Here is an 8,829-nt window from a genome sequence, read left to right as displayed (position 1 = left end):
CCAGGGGGCGCTGGAGACGCAAAAAAAACGCGCGACGCATGAGCAGACCGGCACGTGATGTTCCTAGTTGTCGTCATCCAGCCAGTCTGACCTGGATAAACCTTTTTCTCTCCGCCTCTCCGGCTGGGTTTCTCCCAGATGAGTTACGGAGTGCCTTTGCCCCCCCCTCTTCTCTTTTATTTGAAAGGCGTGTTTAATTGATTTGTGAAGGGTGGGAGTCGTTTTCTCCCCCCCTCCTCCTCACTTTATGTTTTAGTGACCCGGAACAGCATTTGCACTAACCATATGCCGTAGGAAAATCCCAGAAGGCGTAGGTTGAGAACCTGAGATCTTTCCAGTAGCTGCATTTGTCTCAGAGAAGATGGGATATGTCGTTAAAACAACAGAAATCGTGAACTCTCCATCACTGGACGTTTTTAAGAGACTAGTCAGCCACTTATCTGAAATGGTATCGGTTCTACTGCGTGAGCAGGGGGCTGGACTAGAAGACCTCCAAGCTCCCTTCCAGATTCTATTTTACTCAATTCCATTCCTTCATTGTTTCTATCGTTTACTTATTATTTACATTGTTTACTTCATTGGAACATGAAAAGGGAGACCTCAGAAGAGATACCACTGTGGGTCCACGATTCAAAAGCCTGCTGCGTGAATCCATTATTAAAGTGCAAAAAAAACAGTGATTGCTTGATTTTAAGCTATATGCTTCCAATTAAAATGGCATTTTTGTAAGTTTATATCTTATTAATTAAGTAACATAAAACTCTACCTAATTATAGTATGGAGTACTTGGTGTCCTCTAAGGTTAATTCTTTGCTTGCAGATATTTTATTACTTAGCTTCCTAGCATCATGCATACACTTCAGAAAGCACCAAAGATTCCACAGTTCAGTCCTGAACAAATGCTACTTACGGTAGCTTCCCACTGATTATCCTCAGAAATGACTAAAGATGATCTATGATTTGAAAGATATCAAGGGGTGGACTGGGTGACCTACTATTTCTAAAAATGCTGCAAGTCATGAAGTGCTGAGAATATAAGAATTTCTGCTTATATACAAAATATGATTGAAAAAATATGACCTCTGCTTGGTCATGGAGTATTGATGTGATAGTAAAAGCAACGCCCTTCGCATCCTGTATTCTATATAACTATTAAACTTCCTTGAACTCTCTCACACAGCTTCTTGACAAGAGTAAACCTTTTACTGTATTCTGAGACTTAATAGGCTGCAGACTTACATTAAATGAATAGTCCATGTATTGTGAATTTACTGGATTAAAAAATGCCATTATATTCGATATCCATACAGGTGCATTCTTTTTTACTTTGTGGTTTCATATGTTAATATAAATTAAATTCAGAAGGAAAAAAAATGTAGTAGAATGTAAAAACTGTTCCCAAAGCAAATATTTATGGGAGACCTGTTAAATGAATGTCCCGTGTCTGATCATCAACATTAAACAGTGAAAACACTTTCAAAATACTTTGTTACACACCTCTGTCTATTTTTGATAATAGATGATAAAGGAACAAAGATAGCTAAACTGCCAGTAGGGAAATGATTTAAAAACCTTTCACCCACTTCCATCTCCCTGCTTCCCCAAACTTTCAAAAGCAGCTAATAGCCAGCCTATCTTCACTTCTTCCTTCTGTTTTCACTTTTATTTGGAGGTCTGAAAATACTATGATCTAATCCAGTCCATTAATAGGAGAGAATAAAAATGTAATTCTTACCCAAAATTCAGAAATCAATATTTTAAACATTTAATAGCCATTTATTTTGCAAAATAAGGTATCTGCAGTTTTGCAACCGTGGTTCTCTCGGCCCACCATGTAATAAGACACCCCTCAATTTTTAGATATTTTAAAGACAAAATATCATCTTATATACAGAAAAATACAGCATATCTTTATTGTGAAGTTACAATTGAATATTGCAAGAGTAAAAATATCCCTACCATTTTCATTCTATTCTCCCCAAAACTAGGAAAGCTCCATTCTTAGGCACTTTTGCCATCCTCCTCCTTTGAATTTCGATTTTGTTACCATTGTCTAGGCTGCAGATCTTCCTCCTGTCTTCCAAGGTCATTTTCCTACATACTACGGTTATTACATTATCTGATTGGAATAGGCAAATGCTCATCTCTACACTACACAGAAGGAAGGAGGTGGAATAAATTGGAATTTTTATCTCCTTCCTATTTTTTACTAAAGAAGTCACACTTTTTATTTCTCTGACTTTAGTGAAGAATAATCTGAATAATTAATATAAAGGTGTTAAGCCATCAACACTTCATTGTACAGTATGAAATTCATTGTAAACCATGGTGGCAGAATTAACAGCATTTTAGCATCTTTTACAACTGGTCCTCCAGCCCCCCACATTGCTGCAGCCAGAATGCAGCAGCTGGGTTGGAAAAAAAGGGAAGATGAATAATCAAGGACTAGGAACTAAATTTTAGGGGGTGAGGATCAGGGGTGGGGGTTCCGGCAGGCACTATTTCTGGTTCTCGTTGTGGGTGCAATAATTGTGCTGCGCATGCTCAGAAGTGAAAAACAAGATGCTGATGCCTATGGTGCCCATCCGGAGAACAGGTTCGGGGTGTGGCAGCCTGGGTCACTGCCGGTTCCAGCCAACCCAGGCTGCCAAACCACTACTGGTTCAGCCAAACCAGGCCAAACCGGTAGGGAACCCACCACTGGTGAGTATGAAAAATTGATTCAAGAGATAGAATGAGAAAAGACTTCTTGGGCACCAGAAAAAAAAAAAAAACCATCCACAATTTCCATCAAGACCTATAGTATCTTTAAAAGAAATCAGTTTTGATTTTGTTTCAGATAAAACAATACACATCCAGGAAAAGGTTACCTCAGCTCTCCATGTCAATGGATATGGTACAGAGGTACAAAGCCTGCAAGCCCTCTTGTGGAGGTGTCCATACTAAGCAGTATATAATAGTATCAAACTACACCAAGTTACACTAACACTGTTTAATTTTCCATTTTCATTTTCATAACACACACTCACATGTATACTATACATAGCCCATATCATATAGTATTAAATAATAATTACATCAGTTCCTCTTGTCAACAATGCCCCCCCAAATAGAAACCCATTATAGCTCTTCTGCTCTCCATACACCTCTTTCTTCTAACCACCCTCCAACTTTCTATCTTCCCTCCATCATCCTTTTCTACTTTACTTCCCCTCCCTTTCTACTGCTCTCTCTCTTACAATCCACTCCTCCTTATCCTTCTCATCTTCCCCCCTTACCCTCTCTCCTATCCTTCTCTTCCCATCTTTCTTCTTTCCCACTCCTCTCCTTGGTGTATTTCCGCTACATGTCAATATATAATAATACTATTATTATTACTACTTTTCTTTAAAAATAGGATAGGCTAAGCATATTGACAAGTTACACTAACACTGAATGTCTAGAAATGCCCAAAACAAGATCCATAATTATTGCAAATTGTGGATACAAACTTAAATAAACATTTTAAAATTTAGTGCAATGAAAATTAGAAAGTTCAATTTTTAAAGAGGCTTCTGCCATTAAATAGATCAACCTATAGTTTTTAGGTGATTTTTATCAGGCAATATAGAAAAAAATGCAAAATAATGACTTGGGGAAAAGATTTACTAGCTTAACTTGGCTTATTTTTGAGGAATTAAATCTTCATGTCTTTCATTAGTTTTCTTGGAAAAAAATCTTGATCAAAAGTCTTATAAACTTTTTGATGAAACTTGTTACTTTTGTTACTCTTGTTATTTTAAGATGTTATACTCCAGCAGTTTTAATTCTATTGCACTCCTGATTATTATATTTATAATTTAAAAATTAGTAATTTATTTTAGAAATATATAAATATATACATACATTTATATTCTGTATAGCATGTGATGAAAAGTTCATTCAAATATTTTGTACCCCTTTTTCTACTGAGTTGATAATGCTGACATTGTAAGATATTGGGTCATTCTTGTTTCCATTGCCCTGGAGACTAACAATCATGTGCCAACTTTCCGATATTTAATTGCGGAACCACAGTAGTAAAGAGTAAAAAGTATATATGGGCTATGGAGATGTTCTTGTGTATATACAGTATATTCTTTTCAGCCTATTCTTTTTAGGGAAGTCAAAATAATTTCTTGGAAAATTAGGCATGTTTCACATTACCTCACTTTGCTGATATGCTGATCTTCAATGATGAATCCATATATCATATCAAGGAAAGAACTGGCTCATGGAAGGAAAAGAATTAAGAAAGAAAATTGGATGATTGATGAATAATATCTTCCTAAGACTCGAAAGCTTGAATTTTTAGTGTTGAGAAACAATCAGCTGATTTTCAATGTAAAATTTTCCAGACATGATTCTTTATTAATTGATTGCAGGTGTTATATCAATCCTATATGGACAGTCCAATACGAGTTTAGCACCTATAAAAAGCACCTATAAAAAGCACCTATAAAAAGCACCTATATAAAAAAAGCTTTTTTAACATTTAAAAAAATGGCAGAAGAAATATCTCGCCCCACTTTTTCCCTTATAGCCCCTTTGACATATTCTTAAGGCAGGAAAATATAGATCAGGCAAAAAGATCTTTCATATAAAAAGTCTGAGCATGAACTCTTCAGTTTGTGTCTCACATGCAGATATTAGCTTAGAGCAGTGGTTCCCAAACTTGGCAGAGCTGGCTGGAGAATTCTGGGAGTTGAAGTCCACAAGTCTTAAAGTTGCCAAGTTTGGGAACCACTGGCTTAGAGTGTTACTTGGAACCCTGACATGCCTCCCAGTCACGGCACTCCAGGTGCAGGACAAGTTGTCCTTGACTCTCTGAGAAAGGAATGTTATTTTGATTATGTCTACTGCACTCCATATAATCCTCCCTCCCAGTTTCCCACAGCAATAAATGTGGCAGGCCTGAAGGCCCAATGCAAAAGATGGTTTCCAGGCCTGACAATTGGCAGAATTCACATGTAAACGTATATTAAGCAATATATATTAAGCAGGGAGAGGTTGATCTAATTATCCCCTTCCAAGTCTGTGGTTCTATGATTTTTCAGAAAAAAAGAATAACATTTAATTATAGCTGAATATTGAATAAGATTGTCCGTGCGCACATGTGTGTGTGTATTATATAATATTAATTCATAGTGGAAGTGGTTTCATTCTAAACCAAAAATGCACAAACTAGATGATGGATTTGTTTTATGTGAGGTTAGGGCCACTGAATTTCCTCAGGAAATTCAATCTGAACAGTTAAGGTAAAGATTTCCCTTTCCCAGTCATGTCCAACTATAGGGGCAGTGCTTTTCTCAATTCTTAGCTGAGGGAGCCAGCCTTTTCCAAAACACTTCCATGATCATGTGGCCAGCATGAGTATACACCAAGGTGCATGGAACGCTGTTACCTTCATACTGAAGTGATACCTATTTATCTGCTTGCATTTTCATGCTTTCAAACGGCTAGGTGGGCAGAAGTTGGGCAGGTACAGGAGCTCACTTTGTTGCATGGAACTAGATCTTGAAACTGGACTGTCAGCTTTCTAGCTGACAAGCCTAGTGTCTTAACTGTTGAGCCACTGCACCCCTATCTGAACAGTAAACCTGGGAATAAGATCAAATGCACACCACTAATAGGTTGGTGCAAACCTATTAGAGATTATAACTCAATTCTATTAGAAAAATGTTAGCCTAAAAAGGAAAAGACTCTTGAGATTTGGCAATATGAATATAGTAAAGTTGCTTTTTCCTAAACATGCAACTCATTCTTTGTTGTAGTATGATAACGATAGTTCAGCCATTAACAAATACAGGGTTATTATTTAACAGGATGCTAAACAGAGCTTATACTCCTTAATCAGAATGACTACATGCAGGAAATTCTCTCACATTGTTCTTTTCTGGCATGAGCCTGATTGCAGGCCTGCTGTTTCATCTCATCCTATTTGTCTTTTAATTTGTCTTAGCTTCGACACTTTTGATTTATATTATTTTTTCACCCTCATTGTTCTTGTGTTACTATTAATTTAGGATGCTCAGTAAAATACATTTCCCTAACTCCTAAAACAAATGAAACAAAACAAAATCACAGATACATTCCACTTTCTAGTTGTCTATTTCCTGATTTCTTTAATGGATGGACTTATTAACTGTAGAAAGCAGATGCAACCAGGCTTGGGATTTGCAAGTTTAATTTAAAAAAAAAGTCTATTAAAATCAAGAAATTACCAGAGGCAAAAGCAGTGGTAGAATTTGAGCAAGAAGCATCCCTAAATAACTCAATTGTAGTAAAAGTTTCCATGGAATTTTTAGTAGGTCAATCTTATGTCTGTATCTTTCATAAGACTCTCTCAATTATGTAATTATAGTAGGTTACAAGTCATTGTAGAGCACACTGCCTTGGATCTTAAAAAAACGGAAGATTTGATCATTCTGTCTGGTGGATTAAGAGACTTGGTTTCAAATCCCTGATCTGAATGGAATACCCCAGACTTAACTGTTGATAAGGAAGACAAAATAGTGTGGATAATGGACGCTATCTTGGATAGCGCCCGCTCAAGTCATCTCATTGCGGCACGCTGGACTCTGGATGGGTGGAGGCACTTACAACGAGTGCGGAGGCCCTCGGACTTGCCGGTAACATCTATAGTCTGCTCCTTGCTCCTTGGTACATCTGTCCAACGGAGGGAGTGACGGAAGATGGCAGAACTACGAGGGAGGAGTTAATGTTTCTAATGTACCCCCCCTCTTTCACGATCCACCTCGGCCACCCCGGACATTAGACTCTGGACCCTTTGCTATACCTTTCCAAGAACTAGGTATACCACCTGCCTACCACCTGTATACCACCGTTGGTGCTCAGCTATCTCAAACTTTAAGAACTATCTGCACAGTTATTAATCTATACTTGCGCAGTGCGCCATAAATTTTTAGGAATGCGGTGTGAATGGTATGCCTGATTGATGACTGTACCCACTTTTTAAACTTTATTATTGTTGTATTTTTTGTGTTTTAATTGACCTATGTGGGGAATGCATGGATGAGTGGCTGTGTTTGTGTGAGAGGATTGAGAGTACAGCCTGGTGCCTCCTCCACTGAGTGCTATTGCAGAAGTGGTAGGGGGCCCAGGCCTACCTCCCGTCCCGGAATGAGTGACAAAAATTGCCTGCTGGATGGTGCGGAGGCTGTGGGAGGGGATATGGGGTCTACGCGTGCGGGGGTGGGCCGGAACATTACGGTCACTATGGGGAGAGGCAGGTACGACGGGAACTTCAGGGCTAGCCATTACCGGGGAAGGAGGGTTCGCTATGTCACAGAGATCCCTCCTTCCGGCCCTGCTAGTTCCACTCCAAGGCCAGATGGCGAGAACTGTCAGGGCCCTGGTCTCAGGCTGTTGTTGCTAAATGCCAGGTCTGTGGTTCACAAAGCTCCCCTTGTCCGGGACCTAATTTAGACGAGGGGGCAGACCTGGCATGTATTACTGAAACCTGGCTGGGCCCGGAGGGAGGAGTCCCCCTCACTGAAATGTGCCCAGAAGGATTTCAGGTGCTTCATCAGCTGCGACCCCAGAAAAGGGGTGGGGGAGTGGCTGTCATCGTCCGAAGGTCTTTAGTTCCTCGTAGGATCCCTGCTCCGGAGCTTGTCGGGTGTGAGTCCCTGTTGATGAAGTTGGACCTTGGTGGTCAAGTGGGTTTGTTGCTAACGTACCTACCTCCCTACAGCGTTGCAACAGCCCTCCCCTCGCTCCTCGAGTCAGTAGCCGAGTTGGCGGTAGAGTTCCCCAGGCTTATGGTTCTGGGGGATTTCAACCTGCCTACACTTGGTGAACGCTCTGACGGGGCGCAGGAGTTCATGGCTTCCATGACAGCCATGGACTTGACCCAAGTAATTCTGGGTTCGACTCATTCAGCGGGTCACACGCTCGACCTCGTATTCCTTTCGGAGCAGTGGAGATGTGATCTAGAGTTGAAGGGCATTAAAACCTTGCCCTTGTCATGGTCTGATCACTTCCTACTGAGGCTTGACTTTCGGAAACCAATCCCCCACTGTAGGGAGGGGGAACTGATTAGGTGGTTCCACCCCAGGCACCTGATGGACCCTATGGGATTTCAGACGGCGCTTGGAGAAATACCTGACACTATCGTCCACAATCCGGTGGAGTCCTTAGTCACTGCCTGGAATACAGCAGCGGCGGGGGCTCTAAACCAGATTGCGCCTTTGCGACCTCTCCGAGGCGGCGGATCCAGGAGGGCCCCTTGGTTTACCGAGGAACTCCAGGAGATGAAGCGCCAAAAGAGACGCCTAGAGCGCCGCTGGAGGGCCAGTAAATCTGAGTCAGACCGAGCACTGATGAGAGCCTTTATCAGAGCCTATCTCGTGGCAATACGGGCGGCGAAATGCTTGCATTTTGCCACCCTTATTGCATCCGCTGAATCGCGCCCTGCCGCCTTGTTTAGAATAACCCGCTCCCTCTTGAAAGGGAGGGATGCGGATGACCCTTTACAAGGGAGAGCTGAGGAATTTGTTCAGTGTTTAATGGATAAAGTCGCTCGGATTCGGACAGAGCTGGACTCCAATTTCACGGTACCAGCCGAGGTACCGGGGGAAGGTCTTGAGCATACTTTATGGATTCAGTTTCAACTTGCTTCTCCTGAGGAAGTGGACAAGGCCATGGGAGCGGTGAGTGCCTCCACTTGTATACTGGACGCGTGCCCCTCCTGGCTGGTCTCGACCAGCAGAGAGGTGACATGTGGCTGGATCCGGACGATTGTTAACACCTCTCTCCGGAGGGAATCTTCCCGCCCCTCCTAAAGGA

This window comes from Thamnophis elegans, chromosome 4 (genome assembly GCF_009769535.1).
Source record: "Thamnophis elegans isolate rThaEle1 chromosome 4, rThaEle1.pri, whole genome shotgun sequence".
Lineage (NCBI taxonomy): Eukaryota > Metazoa > Chordata > Lepidosauria > Squamata > Colubridae > Thamnophis > Thamnophis elegans.
This window is presented reverse-complemented; position numbering follows the sequence as displayed.